This window comes from Macaca mulatta, chromosome 14 (assembly GCF_049350105.2).
Source record: "Macaca mulatta isolate MMU2019108-1 chromosome 14, T2T-MMU8v2.0, whole genome shotgun sequence".
NCBI classification, from domain to species: domain Eukaryota; kingdom Metazoa; phylum Chordata; class Mammalia; order Primates; family Cercopithecidae; genus Macaca; species Macaca mulatta.
This window is the reverse complement of record NC_133419.1, coordinates 107379543-107406267: the sequence shown is the minus strand read 5'-3', so window position 1 is coordinate 107406267 and position 26725 is coordinate 107379543. Positions and strand designations below refer to the sequence as shown.

The 26725-nt window shown below is 34.7% G+C and overlaps 1 long non-coding RNA gene across 1 annotated transcript in view; it reads right to left on the bottom strand.

The window, feature by feature from the left end:
- The window catches only part of LOC144334601 (uncharacterized), a 374306-nt gene that overhangs the window by 35768 nt on the left and 311813 nt on the right, over positions 1 to 26725 (bottom strand). Inside the window, exon 2 of the long non-coding RNA XR_013404564.1 lies at positions 94 to 222. This is a non-coding gene — a long non-coding RNA (uncharacterized LOC144334601). The remainder of the gene's footprint in view (positions 1 to 93; positions 223 to 26725) is intronic.

Sequence of the window (26725 nt, the reverse complement as noted above, 5' to 3'; positions counted from 1 at the left end):
CTCTCTCTTTAAAATATTAAGAATGCATGGCTTTTAATATCTTAAATGTGTTTTAGTCAATCATAGTTATTATTGATTATTTAATTGTCTCACCTTTGGATAGTGAAAGTCCACTCAAGCTGGCTCATGTGTCATTTTGACAATGCCTCATTTTCCTTTCACAGTTTTCTTATTTCGTGGCACACAACGTTGCAGATCTATCTTCTATTTCTTCTCGCAGATCTGAAATCAAGCATTTCCCAGAAGTAGTGATTAAGTGCATAACTCAGAAGAGAGTTTCAGCAAACCTCTCCCCTCTTTCCCCCAAAATATTAGCAGGAAATAGCCTGTAAGGAAAAAGAAAAAGTTGACCCTTTAGTTATATCAGCACCTGGCAGTGACTGTGTATACAGTGAGAAAGCAGCAACAGAGGTAAAAAGCAGTATAGATCTGATCTGTGTATTCAAGAAGTTTATAGTTTAGAAGGAAAATCAGACTTCTATCAGTAACTGTAGGTGAATATAGTGTATTATTATCAGCTCTTCCACATGGCAAAATTAGACAATATCTGCTTAATTCAAATGGATATAAATAGCATGCACCAATGTTTTGACTTCCTATTAATTGACTTAATAATCATTTTTGCCTAAACGTATGGCTTTGATAATCCCCTGGCTGAAAAATCTAGTAGAGGGATTTATAGTTTTCCTTTAATCAAATGAGAAAATTTGTATATTAATTAACCTTCTTTGTGATTTTATCATTCCTATAAATATTCACAAAGAAGCTACCAGTTCACATAGAAGAAGTCAGATGTGTCAGTCTTCTCAGAAATATAAACAACTGCCTTTCCTTCTCCTCAAAAACACTACTGAGACAAGAATTTCACCTACTACACTTTTATGAAATCTCAGATTAAAAACTTCAGGAGCCGCAGTGGCTCAGGCCTGTTGCCGTGGCGCATGAGGAGGCGAGGCTAGGCATTCGAGGCCAGCTTGGGCAACATAGAAACCTCTCATCTATATACAAAAACAAAAAAAGCAACTTCAGAAATAATTATTTTTTAACATTTAGAAAAACAAGAGAATGGTTGCTTCTTCAGTAAATTTTCAGTTGCAATGCTGCACAGCTTTGCAGATGTCAATGCTTTGTCATATGGGAAAAATCTGCTAAGTAACAAGGAATGGCTTCAACTTGTTAAGAGTTCAAATATGCTCTCATATTTGCCATGTGAGTACCAGACTCTGAGCCCTGGACTCCCCAGCTCAGAGGCAAAATCCCTCTTAATCTAAGAGAGGTATTTAAGTGGCTGTAGGAACTGGCTTGGGGAGGATTTGAATATGACAGAGATTATTACAGGGCTAGTCTCTTTTATCAGTCTTAAGTTTCAAGTTGTTTTATATTAATTCTTTGCTCTTCCTCTTACCATTTTCCTAGAAACATGAACAAAATAACCAATACAAGTGATACAGGCAATAAATAAAAGCTAGAGTTAATAAAGAAAATGTATGATTGACTTTGTGAGTTAGTACATTTTAAACAGTTACCTCTCCCAAGTCAGATAGTATTTTGTTCATTCAATTAATTCTCTCATCTATTCATTCTGATATACCATGTATCTACTCTAAAAATATTTAATGATAACTTAGTAAGTTTCATCAGGTGCTATACTTGGCATTGAGAATGGAAAACTTCATAATATGTGAGTCCTATCCTTGAGGCACTCATGGACATGTGTGATAGAGGTTTGTAAATAATTATAACATGGTTCAGATAATGTCAATGTTACTAGGAATGCTGAAAAAGGCCTTATAGAAAACTGGGTGTAAAAAATAAGTAGAAGTACCAGATTAAAAGGGCCTTTAGGCAGAGGAACCAGCAAATATCAAGTTATTTTGTAGGAAGCCATTAAGTAAACTTTTCATATTTCCTCAACTACTCCTGATTTCAATATTTATAACTATATCCCAACAAATCTGAGGTCATATATCCTGATTTTGTCTGAAAAATTAGAGTCACTTAATGAGAATGAGAGACAGGGGAAGACAGAGAGAGAACCATTTTCCCTTTCATATATGATTTTAAAAACAAAAAGAGAAATATTCATAAAAACAATTAAATTTAGAATTATTAAGGAGCATTTTCTTACAGAACAAATGATATGCAATTTAATGGTTATTTCACTCATTACTTGTTTTAAATCACAATCCTTGTTTTTCTTTTCCTTGGACGACAATGAAGGTGTTACTTGCTACTGAAGTCTACATCCTTCTTTCCCACCACTGTTTCCAGTAGCGTCTTTCAACTCTACACTAAGTGAGAGAAACAAATAAACAAACAAACAAAAAAAGAAACTCCATTATTCTTTTCCCTCACTGTACTTTACAAGCTATCTTTTTTTTTTCAAAGAGAACTGAGATGTAACTCCACATTCTCTTATCTTTTTTGAAGTTTAAAATTTGTGTTAGCCCCAAATTTAAAATGCCTACCAGTTCTAAGATTTAGAGACATGCATATAAACTTTCTTAGTGTCTTTAATTATAAAATAAAGATTTTTGTTTTCTTATAAAGCTGACAAGTCATGCATATCATCATAAGTTGATTTCTCCCTCTTCTCTTAACGTTTTGCAGGACATGAAATCTGCATTTAAGCTTTCTGTAGCAACCTGCATTTTTCTGACCAATTGCCTGCAGATTAAAGTTTATGTCAAAAATCATTTTTTGAAATAATTATTTTTTCCAGAATGATATTTAAAGGAAAAATTTCAATAGGCACAATAATATGTTAAACATGCTTGATTGGTCTTTAAGGCATAAAGTTGCAATATGGGAACTCTGGTGGTAATTTTTAAAATAGGAAGGAGTTCTAAAATTTATTTAGAAATGACAGCATTATTGAAAAAAATAGACTTTTTACAATGTGATTTTTAAAGGGCATTGTTTAATATTTATTTAAAGAATGAAGTTTGAATCTTTTTGCACTTTATGAAGTGAAGGCATGATTCTCATTCAAACTAGTTACTTGAGTTTTTGACATTTATTTATTCTGCAATTTAGGGAAGATATATATAATTGATCATTATTCTAAAATTTTTCTATAAGTCAAGTTAATTTTGATATTTCAGAAGGAAGCATTATTGAGTGAAAAGAATGTAATCTATGGAGTTATGCAGCCCTGAGATTTTTATCCTATTTCCTATACTTACTGAATTGAGTATTAGTTTCTTCATTTTTTTTTAATTGAAGAATATAGTTACTCTTCATAGGGGACAATTTTTAACATTTTTATTTTTAGTGTCTGATATCTAACCCCAAACCCCTTGTTTGAAATACTTATTTGTGGTAGAGACTTATTCTCCCTGCCCTTAAGGACGCTGGTATGCCACAGTTTGCCTGTATTATAGTTTGTACCCTGGTTCATCAGTTCCCAAGCTCTTATACCACACCCAAGAAAAATGAGGATACACTGGACATTGAAGTGTGAGGAGTGTAGAGAAGAATTTTATTGAGCAAAGGAACAGCTGTCAGCAGAGAGGGGACGAGGGGTGGTTCCCCACCCCTGTAGTAGGGTGGTTCTCTCCTCCCCCTGTAGCTGGGTCCAGGGCTTTTTATGGGCTCAGAATAGCCGAAGGGCAAGCCATAGGTAGTATTGGAAAAGGCAACTTTCGACTGGTTAAAAAGCATTATTCAGAAAGAATCAACTGGGGAAGGGCGGGCAAACAGAAACAGAAGTCCTTACTCTGGGTTGCAGGTTTCACCCAGGACCAGCAGTCCAGTCTTTCAGCCTTCAGGCTGTTTTTGCCTTGGAGGTGGGGTTTCACCCGAGACCCACCCCTATCTGCCTAGCCATTTGGCTGCCTCCTGTTGCTATCACTTGGACTCTGGACACCCACCTCCTTGTTCTTTACAATTTTCCAAAAACTGACCTTCAGATAACCAGTCAATTGTGAGCCTTCAGTAGCATACTACAATACATTTCTGCTCTTCTAAGACAACGTAGGTCAATTTCTGTTCGCTCTTGCTTGCAAGCAAACACTCTGACCTGAACACCTACTGTAAAAGGTTGAATAATGACCACTGAAACATATCAAGTCCTAATCCTTAGAACTGTGAATAGTATTTGGAAGAAGAGTCTTTGCATATATAATTAAGGTAAGGATTTAGAGATGAGGGAAATGATCACATGTGTCCTTGGAACACAGAGGAAGAGAAAAACATGCACAGAGGAGAAGGTCATGTGAAAATGGAAACAGAGACTGAAATTATGCACCCATAAGCCAAGGAATGATGAAGCGAAAAGCAGGAAAGGAATCTCTCCTACAGCCTATGGAGCAGTGCCAACAGTTGATATTAAGTTTTTGGCCTATAGAACCAATGGAATAAAGTTTTATTGTTTTAAGCCACAGGAGGTAATTCGTTGCAACAGCCACAGAAAAGAATATACCTTCCTTACACATTTTAATGAATATTGGATAGAATCTATCATCTATATATCTCTCTACCTAGCCATCTATCATAAAAATTTATGTTAGTATCTTTTACATAATGTGGCTAAGATGAATAAATTGATAGGTAAATGATGCCATTATAGGTTGATGCAAAAGTAATTGCAGTTTTGCCATTGAAAATAATGGTGAACACCACATTACTTTTGCACCAACCTAATGTTATTATTATTACTATTATTACTGCTGTTATTAATTATGTAATTAATAGATGTCTATAATGTGTCAGACACTATACCAGGACCTATACATAGGCCTTGTCTCTGTCTCCAAGAAACTCATTTGTGAGGCAGAGATTTCAGAGCTCAGTCTTCATCAGACACAGCATGGAGAGTAAACGCCCAATACAGGGAGAGAAAAATGGCATTCACCAAAGCACAGACATGCCGTTTTTGCTATGACCTGGGAAAGGCAAGTAATTCAGTGTGCCTACAGTAAGAAAGAGAGAGAGAGAAAACAGAGAGAAAGAGAGTTACCTAACATCATTTTGCACAAATAATGCCCTCTAGGGGCATTTCTTTCTCTAAAATTAATGTGTTTCAAACACTTAACTGTTTAAACCACTCAAGCTTAGGCTTTTTTTTTTCATTTGTGATACAAAGAAAATAATATGAAACTCATAGGTTTATTCTGAATTTTACATGAGTTAGTGTATTTCACATAAATTATTTCATTTATTAGAGAGAACAAAATTATAAGGCAATATTATTAAATACACATTTAGAGACAAAAAAAAAAGTTAAGTCAAAGTGATAGTAAGAAATAAAGCAAGCTACTCCAGCAATTCATTCAGAGACTAAACTCCTAAATTTGATATTATATGACCATAGATACAACAATTAGGAACCAAAACAAAGTCTCTTTGGCCTAAGGACAAAAGGTTTTTCACACTAGATTCTGGTCATTCAGATCTAACCAGGATAATGGAACCTGGAAGTTGGGGAAGCAAATAGGTGATTTTTAAACAGGGTTGATCTAAGAAGGCAGGATTTTTCTAAATCTCACTGAGACTTTGATAAAGCTTCTCAGATTGAGCATCTTTATTTATTTCACCTCTTTTCCAAAGTCTCACTGAAATAGGAGTAAATGAATATGAAAATTAGAAATCCTACAGACGATGAGAGGAGAAAACAGCAGGTAAAAGCTTCTGGATTATGGAAAGCATATTTAGGAATGTATGAATGGTAACTGATTTTAGCAAAGAAAGAAAAACCTAAGTGATTGGGAATGGGGCAAAGCCTGAGGTAGGGGAAATAGAACAAAGTGAGAGAATGGAGGCCAAACAAAGGGATTTCAAACAAAGAACCTGGAAAGGTGCAAGGAACAATGGTTCTATGTGTCTCTCAAGATTAGCACTTAAAGTGGGCTGAAATAGTAGGAACTCCATGTCCTCTCCTGTTACTGGTGATGCTTTGCCTCCGCCGAGGCAGAAGATGGACGTTCACTCCCTAAAGAAGTTGAACCTCAGGAGCAATTGACTCAGGGAAACCAGACGCACAGAAATAACTGTGGACAAGGATGAGTGTGATATTGGAAATAAGGAGATTATGTGAAATTCTGTACATGGAATAACAAGAAATTCACCTTTCCCTCATTCTCTCAGTCCTTAGATGTAGACATATCATCCTCAGTGTTGGATGGGGAGGCATAATTTAGATAAAAATGGATCGAATGGTAGTTTTGGTGATGAAAATATGAAAGATTTCTTTTATATCTATTTACTCAATAAAGTATGAAATATGAGGCAAGATCCTCAAGTAAAAGTAATAGGAATTGATCAGGATGATCAATCTTGAGAAGAAAAGGTATTAGGTAATCAGTTGAAGAGTGGAAATGAGAATACAGGAGGAAAAAGTAGAGGCTCATTCATGTGAGAAAGTGGTAGATTAATGAATCAAAGTCTCTAGGATAGTGCCCTAATCTTCGTTTCTAACATTATTCTCCAATAATAGAAACCAGGGCTCCTTGCAGAAATGTTCAATTCTAGGACTGCGGTAAGAAATATGTAACTGAATCTTGGAGCATCTTGTATTGCTAGAAAGTAGGAAAGTGCTAGAAAATAAAGTAACTACAAAGATATTTTATCTATTTAGATAACTAAAAGAGCTTATAATGGCCAAGGTTGGAACAATTTGAGCAACAAAATAAATATGGTAGCTTTCAATTATAACCTCAAGTATAAAACAAATGTCCATGGGTCCACAGTGATGTAAACAAATGATTGAATAAATGGGGAGAAGAGATAAATCTGTGATACAGAATTCCAAATAATTTATGTAGATACTCCACTTCTTACGGAGGTAGATTATAACTCTTTACCTCTCATGTGTGGGCTGTGCATAGTAACTGACTTCCAGATAATGCAGTATGGAAAAGGGGAACAAAGTAACTTTACAGTGAAGAAAACTAACAAGCATTACTCCAGCCAGGTGATCAAGATTAACATCAACAATGGTAAGTCATGCCGATAGTTACGTAATCTTGATATGATATGATAGGAATTTCAGTACATCTCTGTGGTCTTCCTCCCAGAAACCCACAACCTCAGTCAAATCATGAGAAAAACGACAGACAAATCCCCATTCTACAAAACACAAGACCAGTATTTTTTTTTAACCATCAAGGCAAGTCTGAGAAACTGTCACAGACAAGAAAAGCCTGAGGAAACATGATGGGTAAATGTCATCAAGGAAAGGAGTCTGTAAGGCATCTTGAAACAACAACAAAAAAAGAGTACTAGGTAAAAACTAAAGAAAATGGAATAGAGACTTCACTTAAAAACAAGGTGTCAATATTGTTCACTAATTGTGACAAAGTACCTGCACTAACATAAGAAGTCCGTTAATAATAGGAGAAACTAAACGTGGGACATCTGAGAACTCTCCATACTCTCTTCTGATATTTCTTTAGATCTAAACTATCCTAAAATTAAATAGTTTATTAAAAACAAATACAGAAAAGAAAAAAACTCTGCAGAGGTTGAATAATTGCTGGAATGGAATAGCCACACTAGGTAAGCTAGAAAGATGGGAGGTGGTGGTAGTATTCAGAGAAGTCAATATTTTAGAGGTGGTATATTTTTTAAGGATGACAGTATCAATAATATAATACAGGGAGGGTGTCTGATGGATGTGGAGGTTACTGAGGACCAGAAAAGTGAAAAAAAAAAAAAAAAGTAAGAGGCTAAAACTAAGAGACTGTAATAACAAAATCACTCTTATAGATATTGAAGTTGTCTAGATAGTATCAGAAATAAAACAAGACCGGGCATCTTTGTTTCACTGCAGAATGATCTTAGAGAAGCTCTTTGACTGCAGAACACAGGATTCTACGAAGGTGAGCTTTTGCCCCTGAATGAAATGCTAATTCCTAATTAAAACTCAAATACGAGTAATAATTGATCCCTTTCTAAGTAACTCCAGTCAGCTTCAGAGGAAGGAAGACTAGTTTCACCAGAGTAACAGATTATCAAAAATAGCAGTGAAGTCAGCTGTTTTTCTCCATATGCTGAAAGACGAACATATGTCGGTGTTTGATATTCATTCAGCCTTTTGCAATATGGCAACAAATTCAAGCTCTAGCAGTCCAGAGAAAATCTTTTATATTTTGTATTTTATTTTTTTGGTAGTTGTCTACAGAAGTAGAGTCATAGCATTTTGAAGGTCCTTTGAAATAGTTCTTTTAACTTTTTTCTCTGCGGCTTTGAGAAGTAACATAAAGTTGCAGAGTGCCAGATTAGATTTGTGTCAGCAAGTTTGAATACTATTTTATCTGTTTTCTGATACTTGTTTAATAATGTTTTAATAGTGCTTCAATTTTAAAGCATTTTATATTTTTCACGGGTTTGATATGTAACATTTACCGGAGGTAGGAAGAACAGATATTATTATCCCAATTTTACTAATGTGAAATGAGAAGCTGAGAGGAGGTAAATCACTTTCTTAATGTCAGCACAGCTATTAAGAGGCAGATTTAGACCTTAGAATTCACATGCTCCGATTTTAATCCAATGTTCTCCCCGAATTATGCCATACAACCCCTCATTACTACTGACTCACAAACCCTCACCCTCTTAAGTATCCATTTACTGTGTCTGTATTAGACCTCTTTTAAGTGTTTTGGTTTTTTTTTTACAAAATTAACAAGCTATTTAGAAAATGTTATGTAACTTTCCATTTTAAGTCAATGCTACTAGTCTATATGCTTTATAAAACCAAGAACCAGATTTTTTGCTAGTAAATCCTTAGATTGAACCCTGTACCTGTACATAGCAGAACCTCAGTAAATATTGAATAAATAAATTAATACATTTTGAAGGATTTAAAAATTTTGAATATATTTATTTAGCAATGTAATTATGCCTCAGATATTTTGAGGCATTATATTTCCATTGGAGAGATAACAACACAGATTTCGTATTTTTGATCAGCTTCCTCAGCTAGAAAATAAATTGTTTAATACTTTGGTATTCAATTTTATTATATAATAAAATAAAAATAGGTATTATATTATTTTATCAATGTTTGTGGTAGATTAAATTATTGACCTTAATTATTTGCTCTTCCTTATATCTATTCTTTTTGTCCTTCAACTTTGCAATGACAAAAATGTTGCTCCCCTAAAAAGGGTCTTTTGATTTTGGGCTCAGCCATGTGGCTGTTTTGGCCAATGGCATGTAAGCAGAAATTGTACAAACAGAGCATTGGCATTGGTTTATACGACTGGGCATTCTTTCCTATGCATCCACCATTCTCCTGAGAACATGTTCTGGCTTGGTTGCCGGTCCCAGGAGGAGGATCCACTGCCAACATATAAGAGAGAAATATATGCCTATTGCTGTATGCCACTGAGATTTTGAGGTTCTTTGTTACACAGCAATATTTAACTAACAACCTGCTTTATCCTAATTTAAAAGATCATTGTCAGTTACAGGAAACAGAAAGGGTGAAAAAAAAGGAGCTGAGGATGCTCTTTAGTCACTGTAATCTTTAACATTACTCTATTTGTCCCAAGCACTGGACTTTTGGTTCATGTAGACTTTTGACATCCTCAAAATTGTGTCACTATGTCCTTGGTTAACATATATGTCCTTCCACCTTATCTACAAGTCTTTACAAACCGTGAGTGCCTCAGATGTTTCTTCATAGATCTCCCACTTTTCTTCCTCATCAGAATCCAATTTGAGAATCTCCAATTTCTCTAGATCTATCTTCCCCTTATAGGTTTGTGGTTTCTATGAACCTTATGATACTTGTTACTCTGTTTTCTAGGACATCTGTTCCAAAATCTAGCTAACACAAGATTGACCTGGGAAACCTTTCATTCAGACAATTGGACTCTCCGTCCCCATTGATTCTCTGGCAGTGGGATTAGGGTATCTGCATTTAAAAATTTCTCCTGAAAAACTTATCTTACAATAAGCATTCACAATAAACATCTGAGCTAGTTTTCATTTTCTTAGCTATTAAGGACCATACTTTCCCCCAAATATTACCTTCATTTCCACTTTACTAACCAGTTCTTTCTTGTTTAGCAGAAAGGAAACCAGAAAAGCATGTTTCTGTATTTCTCTCACAAACTTCAGAAAGCAAAACTTGTCAATGAAGCAAGGCAAAAAATAATAGAAACTACTTTGGACTGAGTATCTCTAGTAAATATGTAGCTGACTGATGTCTTCCATTACTGTTTTATCTACCTTCTGTGAGGTGTTTTTAAAATTATAATTATTTTAATTAGAAAAGAAGTACCCATATTGTCTCTCTAATTAGGCATTAAAATATTCTTTCTGAAACCTTTTTATTTCTACTGTTTCTACTCCCTAGTTTATGGGTTTTCAAAAAGATATACCAGGTTTGTTAGAAAATTTTTATCTTTGAAATTAATTTAATCTTTCAAATATACATTAAAACTAAGAGAGGCCGGGCGTGGTGGCTCAAGCCTTTAATCCCAGCACTTTGGGAGGCCGAGACGGGCGGATCACGAGGTCAGGAGATCGAGACCATCCTGGCTAACCCAGTGAAACCCCGTCTCTACTAAAAAAAAAAAAAAAAAAAAAAACAAAAAACTAGCCAGGCGAGCTGGCGGGCGCCTGTAGTCCCAGCTACTCGGGAGTCTGAGGCAGGAGAATGGCGTGAACCCAGGAGGCGGAGCTTGCAGTGAGCTGAGATCTGGCCACTGCACTCCAGCCTGGGCGACAGAGCGAGACTCCGTCTCAAAAAAAAAAAAAAAAAAAAAAAAAAAAACTCAGAGAAATTAAACACCATTTACAGATGAGTACACTGAGTCTTAGAGGGTTGTTAGTTACTTGCTCAAAGTTGTATAATGTATAAGTAGCAGAAGTAGGTTTAAATCAAAGCCAGTTAAAAGCCCGTGATCTATCATACCACATTGCCTAAATGCTAAATTAAGTTGAAATTACATTTGAATTTTCTCCTTAGTCTTCAAGATCAACTGTTTAAGTTCAAATGCCTTTAGAAACGCTTACAAATGCTATACAATTTTCATGATTCCTAAAAAAAAAATTATTGGAATCTTCCAGCTGAAATACATAAAATAACAGTTTGAAAAGAGCAGCAGGCAAATAAAGGCTGCTGGTAGAAAAAAAAAAAATCCCAGAAACAGGCTGACCCTGTATTTCTTCCTTCTTTTAGTCACCCTCGCAATTTAATTATTGCTACACAACCTCAGGGGTATATTCACCAATTTGACACAGTTGCTATTTGTGTTAACAGTCAAGATGAATGGCAGGTGGACTAAAATGTAGGAAAAAGGATACCCTTGAAAATGTTTAGTTCCAGTTTTCTCTAGTAGGCTCTGAAGTTCTAACATTTAGAAAATATCACATTCAAATATTCAAGAAAAAATAGTTATTGAGAGGGAAGAAAAACTAAATAAAGACTTTTCTAAACTCCTTGCCTTTTTCTCTTGGTTTATTCTTTTGAAAAGACCAACCAGGACTCCATTAAAAATATTCATTGCTTAGAAATATCCTAGGAACTCATTGATTTAGTCCAGGCATTATCATTCTGGTGGGTTATATGTTTTCCCAACTATTCATGCAGCTCTAGTTTCTTCTTTTGCCTGATTCTTTCTACCTTTGGTTCATTACCCACCTCATTAAAATTTCCATCAAGGAAGGATACCTAATTCAATCCCATCACTTATTAACTGCTCTTGCAGGGGCTGCATGTGTTGGCAAATTCAAAGCAGTGGTTAAGGGGTGGATTGAGCCTAGCCTCTATTTTCCTGTTTCATTATCAACTGAGGAGCAGCAAATGCTCTTTGAGTGAACATTGTATTCAAGGTAGTCTATTAAGAACAACTGGATTTCCAGATTTCTCTGACCATAAGGAGCTTGTGATAAGGGATAGAGGAGGCTGGATTTTATGCACAGGGCAATCAAAAAGGGGACAGTTATAACAGATGTGCTTATACATTTGCATTTGAACATGTGCTTTGCACACAAATAAATACTATCCGAGTTAATGGACATGCATGAGGATAGATGTACTGAAAAGAATTACTTTTACACTGATGCTAGCAACATAAATGGAATAAAATGTTTATTGTATCAAAGCTATTATCAGACAAGGGAGATTTAACAAATGAGAGAGAGATGGGTAGCTCAATCTCAAGACTGAGAATTAAGATCAATTCTCAGTCTCAGTAAACAGACTGAAAATGTCAGCAAGCTGATAGTTGATGTGTAATCACTGGGTCAACAAAGGGAGTCCAGCAAAAGTGACTAGTCATAAGAAACGCATCCCTGTGGGTGATTTCACCCAGTGTACCCACATGACCTTTTGTCTTCAAGGGCTTTCAACGTGCAAATAGTGGCATCTGAAATCATTGTTATCACCAGAATAGATGAGCATTCTTTCTAACCAAAATATAGGATCGAAATTTAGAAAGGAATCTAGAGATTATCCAGTCCCAAACCCTACAAATTAGGAAACCAGTGCCATGTATGATGAAGAAACTTGCTAATCTTGACCCTTAGATTCTCCTGATTTCTTCCTGTCACCCTTTGCCAGAGCACTGAAAACATCTGCAGCTGTGATTATATAACCATTTTAATAATCTTTGAAATATCACGAAAAATGACATAGAACTCCAGGAGTAGAGATGGGTCAAATTTTTTATCAGTGAATTTGATACTGATCCTTGTCTAATCAGCTCTAAAAGTAGTGACCCGAGGTAATAGGATCCAGGATGAATTCACTAAATGTAATTCATTCAAACTAACCTTTTTTTTTTTTAATTTCTTCCAACTGTTCTTGTGGTAACGGAGAGCTTAAAAGAATACCTAAAATTGAGCAACATGTTCCATCAAGTTTCTCAAGAAGATAGAGAGGAAGGGAAACCCTCACGTACCACTGTTAGGAGAACCAATTTCTACAAGCATTCTAGAAACAACATTACTTTCACCCTACGCCACATGTCCTCCACATGCCCCTCTAGATTCACTGTGAGCCTCACCTTTCTTCAGCTTACCCTCTGCTCCCTGGGAGCTTGACCTCTATGGATTATATCAACAGAGTTCTTATGCATTCTGGTTTCCAGCTGGGCTGAGCCATTGAGAGTCCAGGCAGGAGACTGGAGAAAGAAGAAAAATCAAATATTTGGTTTCCCACCCTGCAGGATGGTCACACGGTGGTGATGTATCAGATGTATCATAGCCACCAAACGTCACATCTCCCAAGAGAAGTCTGAATGTTATACTTTCCCTAAACGTCCTAAAAGCCTTTTTCTTGGGTTGAAGGGTGCAACAATTTTATTGCTGTTTATTTTTCCCAGGGATCTTGGATAACTCTTCTGGTTTGTTTACATCCCAACCATACCCCAGCAATCAGTGTCTTTGTAAATAAAACTTGAATCATCCTAATCTCTTTTCTTGTTTGTATACTGACTGAGAAACAACTTTGACCAATGCTCAACCGTCTGGAAATACATGTCACAGAAATTCTCACATAGGTGCACAGCATTGTTGTAGTAATAGGAACTCAGAGGCAACATAATATTATTTAGGGAATGTATTAAGGAAAGGTGTTCATTCACTCACCACTAAAGAGATGTTCCTAGTGGTATGAAATAACAACTATTATCATTATGGTTTTTAGAAACAGCTTTATTGCATTATAATCTAAATATAACAAACTGAAAATATCTAAGTATATAATTTGGCAATTTTGACCAATATAAGACCCCATGAAACCATCAGCACAATCATGATAATAGACATATTCATCATCCCTAAAAGTTTCCTAACACTACTTTACAATCCTTCCCACTCTATCCAAGTCTCTTATTACTAGGCAACATGAATATACTTCCTAATAGTAGAGATTAATTTATATTTTATGTAATTATATATTCCATGTATATAGAATTTTATATTATGTTATATATTTATTATAGTATATGTTTATATTTGTTTATTATATATGGGATCACACAGTATGTTCAATTTTTTGTCTGGAATTTGTCACTCAGTATAACTATTTTGAGAGTCATACCTACAGTTTTGTGCTAGCAGTTTATTCATTTTTTATTGCTGAGTAGAATTCCATTGTATAAGTACAGTGCAGTTTTTAAATTTGTTCATCTGTTGATGAATATTTGGATTGTCATTGGTTTGGGGCTATCCAAATAAAGTTACTATAAAAATTTATAGTAAATACATGTCTTTGTACGGACTTATATGCTTTCATTTCTCTTGAGTAAATACCTAGGAGTAGAATGACTGGGTCATAGAGTAGTTGCATGTTTAACATTTTTAAGAAACTGCTGAACAGTTTTCCAAAGTTGTGGTATCCATTTTATTTTCCCACCAGCACTTGGTATTGCTGATTTTTATTAATAATTTTAGCCATTGTAGGCCGGGCATGGTGGCTCATGCCTGTAATCCCAGCACTTTGGGTGGCTGAGGCAGGTGGATCACGAGGTCAGGAGATAGAGACCATCCTGGCTAGCACGGTGAAACCCCGTCTCAACTAAAAATACAAAAAATTAGCCGGGCGTGGTGGCGGGCGCCTGTAGTCCCAGCTACTCCAGAGGCAGGAGAGTGATATGAACCTGGGAGGCAGAGTTTGCAGTGAGCTGAGACTGCACCACTGCACTCCAGCCTGGGTGACAGAGAGACACTCTGTCTCAAAATAAATAAATAAAATAATAATAATAATTATTATATTATTAATAGCCATTCTAGTAAGTATGTAGTGGTATATCATTGTTTACTTGTTTTTACAAGTAAAAACTGTATTTTCTAATGACTAAAGATGTTGAGTGATCATCTTTTCATTTGTTCATGTGCCATCTATACATCTTCTGTCTATCCATGTATTTTCCCCATTGTGTATTTTTTTCTTACTGAATTTTGAGGATTCTGTATATATTCTGGCTACAAGTCCTTTATCATATATATAATTTGCAAATATTTTTTCTCAGTCTATGGCTTGTATTTTCATTCTCTTGACAATGTCCTTTCGAAGAAAAGGAGCTTTTGTTAAAGTTCAATTTATCAATTTTTTAATTTATAGATTATACACTTATGTTATATTTACACAATATTTCTCCAATCCAGGGGAAATATTTTCTCTCATGTTTTATTTTAGAAGTTTCTAGAAGCTTTAGATTTCGCATTGAGGCCTATAATCCATTTTGAGGTAATTTTTGGATATAGGGTTAGGCATATATTGAGGTTTTTTTTTTTTTTTTTTTTTTTTTTTGCATATGGACATGTGATTGCTTCTGCACCATTTGTTAATTAGATTGCCCTTTCTTCACAAAATTTCCTTTACATCTTAGTCAAAAAGTAATTGACTAACAACATAGTTGTTTTAGTCAGCAAGGGCTACAATACAAAATACTTTAGACTTGGTTGCTTAAACAACATTTATTTCTCATAATTCTGGAGACTAGAAGTCCAAGATCAAGGTTCCAGTTGATTTGGTTTTTAGTGAGGGCTCTCTTCCAGACTTGCAGATGGCCACCTTCTTGCTATATCCTCCCATGGTCTTTTATAGATTCTTGCCATGAAGAGCGAGAGAACACATTTTCTGGTGTCTCTTACAAGGACATTAATCCTATATGACAAAGGCCCCATGCTTATGAATAATTTAACCTTAATTATCTCTTTATAGAATATCTTTTCATATAGCCACACTGGAGGTTAGGGCTTAAACATATGGGTCGGCGGGGTGGGGGGGAACATTCTGTCCGTAACATATGTGTTAACCTATTTCTGGTCTCTATTCTTTTTCATAGATCTGTTGTCTATTTCGATGCCAACACCATATTGTCTTGATTATAGTAGTTTTATAAGAAGTCTAGAAACCAGAAGTGTGAGTCTTCCAATTTTGTTCTTTTCTAAAGTTGTCTCATATTTCCATATGAATCAACTTTTTAATTTCTATTAAAATTCTGCTGAAATTTTACTTAAAATTGCATTGTTTCTATAAATCAATTTGATAGAATGGAAATGTCAACAATATTAAATTTTCCAATCCATAAACACAATATCTATTCAGTACAGGTTGAGTATCCCTTATCCAAAGTGCTTAGAGGCAGAAGTGTTTTGAGTTGTTTCTTTTTTTTATTTTGGAATATTTGCATTTACATAATTAGAAATCTTGAGAATGAGACTCAAGTATAAACATAAAATATATTAATATATTTATGTTTTATATACTCTGCATATACATAGCCCAAAGGTAAAATAATTTTGTGCATGAAACAAAGTTTCTGTACAGTGAATCATCAGAAAGCAAGCATTAGGTGTGGAATTTTCCACTTCTATGTGTCAAAAGTTTCACATTTTGGAACATTTTGGGTTTCAGATTTTGGAACATTTTGGATTTCAGATTCTTGAATAAGGAATGTTTAACGTGTTTTTAGGTCTTGCAAGTCTTTTCTCAGATATCGGTGTAAAAATTGTATATTTTAATATTATTGTAAATAAGATTTTTAAAGTTGCTATTATTAGGTATACAACTGGTTTGTGTGTACTGACTTGGTATCTTGCAATATTGCTAACCTCACTAGTTAGTTACAATAGCTTTTTCTGTAGATTCCATGGGGTTTTCTACATAGACAGTCAACTCATCTATAAATAAAAATAATTTTATATCATCCTTTTCAATCTGGATACATTTTTATTATTTTCTTCTTATCTTACTGCACTGGTTAGAACTTCCAGTACAACACCGAATAGAATTAGTAAAATGGGCATCATTCGTGATTATACAGGGAAAGCATGTAGTCTTACATCATTAAATACAATTTTAGCTTAGGTTTGTCACAAACATTCTCAAGTTTTCTGAAACATTTTGAAATATTTTATCATAAATAAATGGTAAATATCAAAAATCATCAAATGCTTTATTTGAATCTATTATATTGGCCATAGATTTTTCTTTTGTCTTTTTATTTTTTAGTCTGTTAATACAATGAATTAAATGCATTTTGAATATTAAATTTTATTAATATTAAACCAACCTTGAACTTTGAGGGCAAATCACACTTCGTTATGATGTATTATTCTTTTTATACTTTCAGATTTGATGGGGCTAAAGTTGCACTAAAAATTTTATATGTATATTCATGATGAATATAGGCCTACATATCTTTTTCTTTTAACGTTTTTGTCTGATTTTTTAATCGCAATAATGCTTGCCCCATTTAATTAACTGGGGAAAATTCACACCTCTGCAATTCTGGGAAATTGTATAGAATTGTTATTATTTCTTACTTAAATATTTGATAGACTCTCCATTTCCATTCAAGCCATGTCTTAATTATTACAGTTCCTCAAATGTGCTTCACTCATTCCTGTGCTTACCTTGTAACTGGATCTTCTCCCACCTTTGCTAATAAAATGTATTCATATTCAGGTGTTAGTTTAAAGAAAGAGTTTCTGAGAGAAACCTTTCCTGATCTTCTCTGTATTTACCCTCCTCAGTCAACAACCTGTACCACCCTGTAGTCTTTCCATATTTCCTGCCAGATTGTAAACTCTACAGTGGTTGAACAATGTCTGTTTTGTTACGACTGTGTCTTCACTATCTAGGACAGCACTTGTCACTTGCTAAGTGCTCAATAAATACAAATATATTAAATAAATAATCATTGAACATTGAAGTCCAACTTGAATCATGTTAACACCAAGAATAAAATTATTGTATTGTAATAATACAATAAAAATAAAAGTGAAAAATTAGAAAAAATATTTTGGTAGAATTTACTCGTGATATCATCCAGGCCTGAGATTTTCTTTGTGGGAATGTATTTAATTATAAACGCAATTTTATTAATAGAGGCAGGGCTGTTCAGTTTAATTCTTCTAGATCGAACTTTGATAGTTTGTGTCTTTCAAGGAATGTACCTATTTCTTCCAAATTTTTAAATTTATTGACAAAAGTTGTTAATAACATGTTCTAATTAATGTTTTTTAAAAAAATATGTAGAATATGTAATAATGGACTATCTTTCATTATAGTGAAATTGTACATGTTTTTTTTTTTTTTCCTGATCAGGGAGGTTAGACCTTTAATAATTGTTTCAAATTACTAGTTTTAGTTTTATTAATTTTCTTTATTGTTTTAATTTTCTATTTAATTGATTTCTACTCTGATCTTTGTTGTTCATTTCTTCAGTTTTCTTTACACTTCTTTTTTCAGCTTCTTTGATCAGAATCTGAGATTATTAACACCATTTTTTTCTAAAATATTATAGGCATTTAATTATACATTTCCTTTTAACTTCTGCTTTAGCAACATTTCACAAATATTGATATGTTATAGTTTTATTTTCATTCAGTTCAAAATACTTTAAAATTTCCCCTTTGATTGCTGTTTGACAGTGTTATTTCCAAGTGTGGTATTTACTTTCTAAATATTTGTTAATTTTTCAGATCTATTTATATTTCTGTAGTCATCATGTTGTATAATAGATATCTTGAAATTATGCCTCCTATCTAACTGAAATTTTGTATTGTTTGATCAAAATCTCCCCATCCACAACTTCCTTCCAGTTCCTAGTAACTAACAGTGTACTCTTTACTTATATGAGTTCAACTTTTTAAGATTCTACAAATAAATGAGATCATATGGTAGATATCTTTGTCTGACTTATCTCACTTAACAATATTCTCCAGGTTTATCTATGGTATAGCAAATGACAAAGTCTCCTATTTGAAGGCTGAATAGTATTCCATTGTACCTATATATCACATTTTCTTTATCCATTCATCTGTTGATAGACACTTAGGTTGATTCCATCCATTGGCTAATGCACCAATGAACATGAAAGTGCAGGTATCTCCTCTCAGGATAATGATTTTATATCCTTTGAATATATACATAGCAGTGGGATTGTGGAACCACGTGGGAATTCTAATTTTGAATCTTTAAAGAATCTTCATAATGTTTTTCATAGTGCCTGTACTAATTTACATTCCCACCAACAGTGTACAAGGATTCCCTTTTCTCCACATTCTTTATTTTTTGTCTATTTGATAATAACAATTCTGTTAATAACAGGTGTCAGATGATAGCTCATTTTGGTTTTAATTTCCATACCCCTGATGATTGATGATGTCAAGCATCTTTTCTTATACCAGTTGGTTATTTGTATGCCTTATTGAGAAATTCCTATTCGGGTCCTTTGCCCATTTTTTGAATTGGGTTAATTGTTTTCTTGCTATTGGGTTGAGTTTCTTATTTTTTTTTATACTAACCCCTTATCAGATGTACAGTTTGAAAATATTATCTCCCATTCTGTAGATTGTCTCTTCTTTCTGCTGACTATTTCCTTGGCTGTGAGGAAGCTTTTTAGTTTGATGTAATCCCATTTGTTTATTCTTACTTTTGTTGCCTTTGCTTTTGGGGTGATATTCAAAAAGCCATCACATAGACCAATTTGATGGAACATTCCTCCTATGTTTTCTTCTAGTAGTTTTATAGTTTCAGGTCCAGTGTTTAAGACTTTATTTTGAGTTGATTTATATATAAGATAAGGGTAGCATTTTATTCTTCTGCATGTGGATATCCAGCTTTCCCAACACCATTTATTGAAGAGACTCTCCTTTCCCCATTGTGTGTTAACTGCAATTTTGTCAAATGATGTAAATATGTTGAATTTTTTTGAGGGGTGCTCTATTCTGTTCCATTGTTCTATGTATCTGTTCATATACCATAAACATTCTGTTTTGATAACTATAGCTTTGTTGTATATTTTGAAGCCAAGTAGTGTGCTGTCAGGCATTAGTTTTTTCAAATCATTATTCTGACCCTTCTTCCTCAAATATTTTATCTCTTTGTGTTTCAGTTTTACTATTTATTATTGTTAAGTAGTCTCTTGTAATGTCTAAGCTCATGCTAATACTATGAAATGTTCTTTCATCTTAGACATTTAAATTACCATTTCTAGATAGTTGAGTTGGGTCATGTTTATATCTTCCATGCCTTTACTTAAATTTCAATCATTCATCTGGCTTCTGGAACACATGGAATATAGTCATAAAAATTTTTAAGCCGGGCACGGTGGCTCACACCACTAATCCCAGCACTTTGGCAGGCTGAGATGCGCGGATCACAAGGTCAGGAGATTAAGACCATCCTGGCCAACAAGGTGAAACCCCATCTCTATTAAAAATACAAAAATTAGTTGGTATAGTGGTATGTGCCTGTAGTCCCAGCTGCTTAGGAGGTTGAGGCAGGAGAATTGCTTGAACCTGGGAGGTGGAGGTTGCAGTGAGCTGAGATCCCACCACTGAACTCCAGCCTGGTGACAGAGGTAGACTCTGTCTCAAAAAAAAAAAAAAATTAGTCACTTCTGAGTCAATTTCAATTGATTGATTTTTCTCATTTAGATTGCATTTTCCTGATTTTTGCTTTTTGTACTTTTTGATTGGATGCCAGGCTTGGTGAATTTGGTCTTATTAGATGCTAGATATGTTTGTATTTCTATAAATATTCTTGAGATTTAACCTGGAACATTGTAAATTAGTTGGAAACCATTTGATCCTGTTAGATCTTGCTATTGACTTTTGTTAGATAGGATAAGACCTGTGCTTACTCAAGGGCTAATTTCTCATAAATACTAAGGAAAAATCGTTCCTTGACTTTTAACTAATACACTATGAATTTTGAGGTATTTTACTCTGGCCTTTCAGAATATGCATATTCCTGGCCCTGTGTGAGCACTGAGTACCATTCCTTGTGATCCTTTTCAAGTGGTTTCTTTTCTACCTTGAGTGATTTTCTCATGTAGGCACTGAACATTATTCAACTGAATAATCAAGTGGGACTCTCTAAAGATGTTCATAATTCTCTTTTTCTGCAGCTCTCTCCTTTCTGGCACTTTGCCCTATGAATTCTAGCTGCTTGGGCTTTTCTAGGCACACAGATCCTCAAACCATGGAAACTTTGTCCCTGCACCCCTCTCTGTTGTATGACCTGGAAACTTTCACCAGGAAGTAATTATAGGAGTCAGCTCTTCTGTTCTCTTCCCTCAGGGTTCATTATGCTCTGCTGCCTTATGCCCAGTGTCTTGAGTGCCATTGTTTCATACATTTTGGCCAGATTTTTTTTAATACTTTTATGCTGGGAGTTAAATCTATTTCCTTTTTATTATGAGTTGAGAAGCAGAAGTCTTCATTATTTTAATTAAATAAGCTACGCAGTGACACAGAAGGCATATTATCACTGGTGTAGGTGGCAAACTAATAGCAGAATCGGTATTAAAAAACCAAAATGAACCATAGTGAGTAAAAGAAAATTATAATAAAAATTAAGGCTTAAAAGTATTTTAATAAGCAACCATGGACCGGGGATTTTAATTTGAACTGTGATCTTTAACAATTCCTCTGTTATTTCTTTTGTCCCTAAATCATATGTTTGATTTGTCCCTAAATCATAGGGACATATTTGATTTGTCCCTAAATCATAAGTTTAAAGAAATAATCCAACCTTGCATGTCATCTATAGAGATATAGTATCCATATTAAGGAAAGTAATATCCAAGTATATTTTTCCTCCATCAGATCATATCTGGAGCTTTCTCTTCTACTCTAGGAAGTCTATTCAAAAAGAGCATTTATAACAGAAGCAATTCTGGGGAAGAATAGCTAGAATAAAGAGGGATTTACACAATTAAATATTGGATGTAATATGACTAAAATAATTAATGAAATTTGATTTTGATAAGGGATGACTTTTCAAGTAGCATAATATCAAGAAGAACTATGGAAGAAGGAATAGATTTAGTGTGTACCATAAGATAGATCTAGGAGCTACTGCTCAGAATAAGCCAAAATCTACTAGTAGATTTAGACATAAATATAAGAGGTTAGGTATAAACATTATAGCTCTGAAAATATTCCAGCAGACAGCCACTTGACCATATATTAGAAAAGCTTTTGGGAGTATTGTAAGTCTGAGAACAAAGTACATAGAATGATCTGTAGTTGTCTTCTATCTTAATTTCTGAGGTTCATTGTTTTGTAATATGTGCTCCTTGACACTTGGGAGTTCTGCTGAGTTCTTCCAGAGACCACTACAAGTGCAAAACACTCTAGAGGGGGAAAGATGCATTCTCCCACCATGGTTCTCATCTCCATTTCAGTAAGGGGAGCACAGCTTTTAAAAACTTTATATGCTAACTTTCTCATGAGAAGTTGAAGAAAAAGTTTGGAAGGAAGAGTTGCATGGATTAAAAATACTTGAAAACCTAGAGGTGACATCCTGTGAATTTCCTTTCTGATTCTTCAGTTAGTAATAATGCTAAAACTTTCATATTGGAATTATAAAATGCTGCAAAACCAGGGAGCTCATTTATTTCGTGGTCCCTTTTGGATTGCTGCTAAATAAAAATGCCACATCATTTGAAAGCTTAAAAGGTGCAAATCACACAGTACAATGAATTCAATTCTATGGTGGAATTTCCAAGAATAATTGTTTATCCTCGGTTTGGAATAGGAAGTGGAGGATAATTTTTCCATTTCACCTCTATTGCAAATTTATTTTTTCAAGCCACACAAAAAATGTCAAAGATAAAAAGAGAATTATTCAGATCAATTCTGCACTGGTACAGGGAAGATGTGAAAGGAGGGCTCAATTCAGAGTTGTGAAGTTGAAAACCACTACTTCTGTTCTAAAGACACAGTAAGGAGAGATCCATCTCTCTTCAGGCATCCTGCTTCTCTGCAGGTTACTTCTGCTATAAGGAAAGTATATTTTTAGAACAAAGCTTTTGTTTGTCTAGTTAGCAAGGTGTTCTATCTTTCGAATATACAATGTGAACCACAGCCTAAATTTCTTAAAAACTAGAGAAGTAAAAATACAGCAATGGACATAAGATCCAATTCATGGATGATATAGCCCTTGTCTCAAAGAGTGGCTGTATCAGAAATGGACACACACCTATTTAGCACATAAAGTTCAACATTCACTACTGCTAGCTCTTTTCTTTGCTTCTGCTTCTCACATTTATCTCTACTTACCCATAGAGGCTTTCCTGCATTCATCAGGGGATGAATAATAATCGAATTATCTTATAAGTGGCGTTTGGGGAAGTAGGGAAAATCTAGATCTGGCACTGTGAATTATGAGTGCCATATTTCCGATACAATTTTACTTATCTGAAGGTCCGCTTCCTAATCTATGAAAGTTGTGAAGTTTAAATGGATATACTTAGGTTACAGCAAATACTCTATAATTTTTAACTTTATTATTGTTATTAATAAGTTCTGTTATTCTCAGTTGCCTAAAATTCAAACAATTTTTAACATTTTAATCTTTATCAACTATAACTTGCTTCTTTGAAATAATGATTGTACTTTCTTGTATTCATTTTTGGCTGTTAATGGCAGATTTAGGATACTCTCAAATATAAATAATAAACTATTAGGTTCAAAATTACAAATCAGACGTGGATCTCTGTCTCATTTTCAGATGATCCTCCTCCCCATTTCAGGAAGTTCCTCCAAAGCACATTTAACCAAGACCTGTCCATTGCCATGGCCTATTACTCCAATTATTTCATTTCACCTCCTTTTTTGTTTATTGGTGATGATGCTGATCACAAAGAATGAATTTTACAAATTTATACAACTGAAGTATTCAAAATGCTATTTTATATATATGTGTATATATATAACCTTCCTATTAACATATTCCAACAGAATTGGAATAGCATTTATTGATTTATAATATCTTTCCAGAGCTATTTGGATATTTACAGAGAATTTCTGAGAATCAGCACATTACATTTTGGAAGTTATTTTGGAATACAGAAAAACACTCACAAAAAATAGAACAAGTTCTTCACCTGAAAATAAAACTGTCTAGTGAGAAACAAAAGTCTGTGCTCTGTTCCTTCTCCATGGCACAGAGTCCTAAAGTGGTCGGGGGACTTCAATTGTCAGAGTGTAAAGTGCAGTGAGAGAAGTCAGAGATCAGATTGGAGAGACTGGCAGGGACCAACAAATGAGGAGCTTTGAACACTATACTACAGGTCTGAATTTTATACTAAAGATGGTGAGAACCATTAAAAATGTTCCAGAAGAAGAGGAACCTGATTAGATTTCTATTTTTGAAAACTCACACTAGAAGCAGTATAGAAGACAAACTAAAGGTTGGAAATCAGTTAAGTCATGAAAGTAATTGAGAATAGAAATGATGAAGATGTGATCTAAGATAGCAGCAGGAGTTTAAAAGAGAGGACCAATTCTAGGATTACTTAAAAGTAACAGTGAAAGGCCTTAATAAGTTTGAGATGATAGAAAATGAAAGATCTTGGATTACTTTGTATTAGAATTCATTTAAATAGAAAATATTGGACAAGAAAGAATTTCAAGGTAGTTCAAGAAATGATGAGTTTGAGTTTTTGAACAAACTGGGCTTGATATTCTGCTAGAAAATTTTAAATTAAAAATATTCAGTAGGCTCTTGGACATAAGGACCTGGAGTTCATATGAGAGCTTTGGAGTCATAAAAATAGGATAGCACAGGGAGATAGTAGAGTGAAAAGAATGTCCTAAAATGATGTTAGGGAAACCCTGATGTGTAGAAGACAACAAAGAGTCTAGTAAGTTAATCTGAGGATTGACCACAGAAATAGAACACCATGGGAGAGTTACCTATTTCAAAGGAGATTTCCCAGGAGGGAATCTTCTCTAAGATTTCAAATCAAATATAAAAAGCAATGTTTATTGTATTAGATAATTAACTCTTCTTTGGCCCCTATGGTAGAAGTCTTCTAATAGTGTTATGGGGGTAAAGTCCAGGGAACAGTGAACTGAAGAGTGAACATCCCTGAGGGCCAAGCCAGGGAAGACTCCACTGTTCACTGGCTATTCACTTCCCAACTGGAAGTTGAGAATAAATGTTTGCATTATTTCAGAATTGAATGAGTAACAAAATAATAAATCTGTTTATATCGGAGAAAGGCTTTAAAGGAATGAGATGGGAAGCGGGCATATTTCAAAGAAGAAGAGAGTTTCATAAAGGAAAGAGCCACTTCCATTTGAGAGATGAGGCCCCCTGATTGACATAGGTCACTGCTGGAATTGTTGAAACTTCTTATTTCTGAATTTCCCCCTCTGCCCACGTTAAAGTAGTCCTTGGTTAGCATCCATGATAATGTCCCATCTTCAGAATCACCACTGACAACTTCCTTCCACAGGCACTCGGTGTTTGCTGAGGCAGCAGGGGACAGAATTGTACCACCCTCAGTACTGTCCCCCATGGTTCCTTTCAAGGGAAACCAAAGGCATTTATTTTTAAAAATGAAACAGAAAAAAACAACTATCAGACCCTGGTAGCTTAACGTGTGGGGTTGTTTAATGGTTAGCGAAGATTCTCTTGCCCACTATGCTGACTCCCTGAATCAGAAATGTTGGAGAGGACACTGAACAACTCTGGGAAAATCTATTCTTTCTCACTCCTGCCAAGTCCTTGGTTATGTCATAAAGAAAGCATACACAAATTCCACAGCATTTTCTTATTTGTATAACTTGAGGGGTGTGCTGAGTTTGCACTTTCTGATGTAATTTGTAGAAGGTATGCCACTTACAGATGTCATGGGACATCGCTATTAAATCTCTACTATCACTGCTATTCTTTTAGTGGGAGGCAGAGGAGAGGAACAAAAACAAAATATTCCATGGGCAAAAGAACCATGATGTCTCATTTGTAATTTGTTGCTCTTTTCTGAAATAAGCTGTCTCAGTCAAAGTTGTTTTTGGTTGCAGATAACGTAAATTCAACTCAAAACTGCATTAGCAAACTTCAATGTCTTGCATAACCCAATCATGGACAGGCAGGAGGAGGTTTCTTCTTACCGATGCTTGGATGTAGGGACTAGAAAACTGTCTATCATCCACTTATGCTTCTCTCAGTTTACTGGCTTTGTTCTCTTCAACTCCACCTGAATTTTGTCCATGACCTGATAGGATGACCTTAAGTTGCTCTGATTCCAGGAGACATAGGTCTTCTATCATATCATATCATGTAATATCATATCACATCACATATCCTGTCATATCTAAGTGAGAGCTCAAATTGGCCCCATGTGGGTGATGGATCTACCCAGCTCTTTAATCAATCACTGTGTCCAGGTGATAAGAACTATAATTTGCCCAACCTAGGTCATGTTCCATCTTTACGGTGGTAGTTGCAGGATCTGTTGCCACAGAAGGTCAACATAAGAAAGGTCATCATCTTTACACTGAAACCTCTATTTGCATCTAGTTCAGCAACTAAGACCAATATTAATAGAGAATGTAGCTCCTTTTTAAGATAAGGAAAGCATTTGTTAAACTAAGCTAATTGCTCATAAAGTAGAGGTCTTTTATCAGCTGTCTGGTAAGAAGGTAGATAAAGGGAATTTAGACAGTAAAAAAGAGAAAGTCCTGGTATGTTATCAGGGAAACCTGGGCTTTCTATTACTATGCTGTGTGACAGTGAGAAAATTACTTAATCTCTCTGAGACTCTTATTTTTTTTTTCAATGATAGCAATTCAGCACTAAAATACCCAACTCCTAATGTTCTTTAGAAAATTCAGTAAATTAATAATTGCAAAATTTCTTGAAGATGGCTGGCCACACAGGTACTCCATAGAGTTATTTCCCTTTCTGACATGTCCCTTCTGGGCTGCTGTGAAGACTAGCTGAGCTGGGTAGTCTTTTCACATACTGCTGCTAAGATTATCCCACTAATGTAATCAATCTTTTCTAACCTGT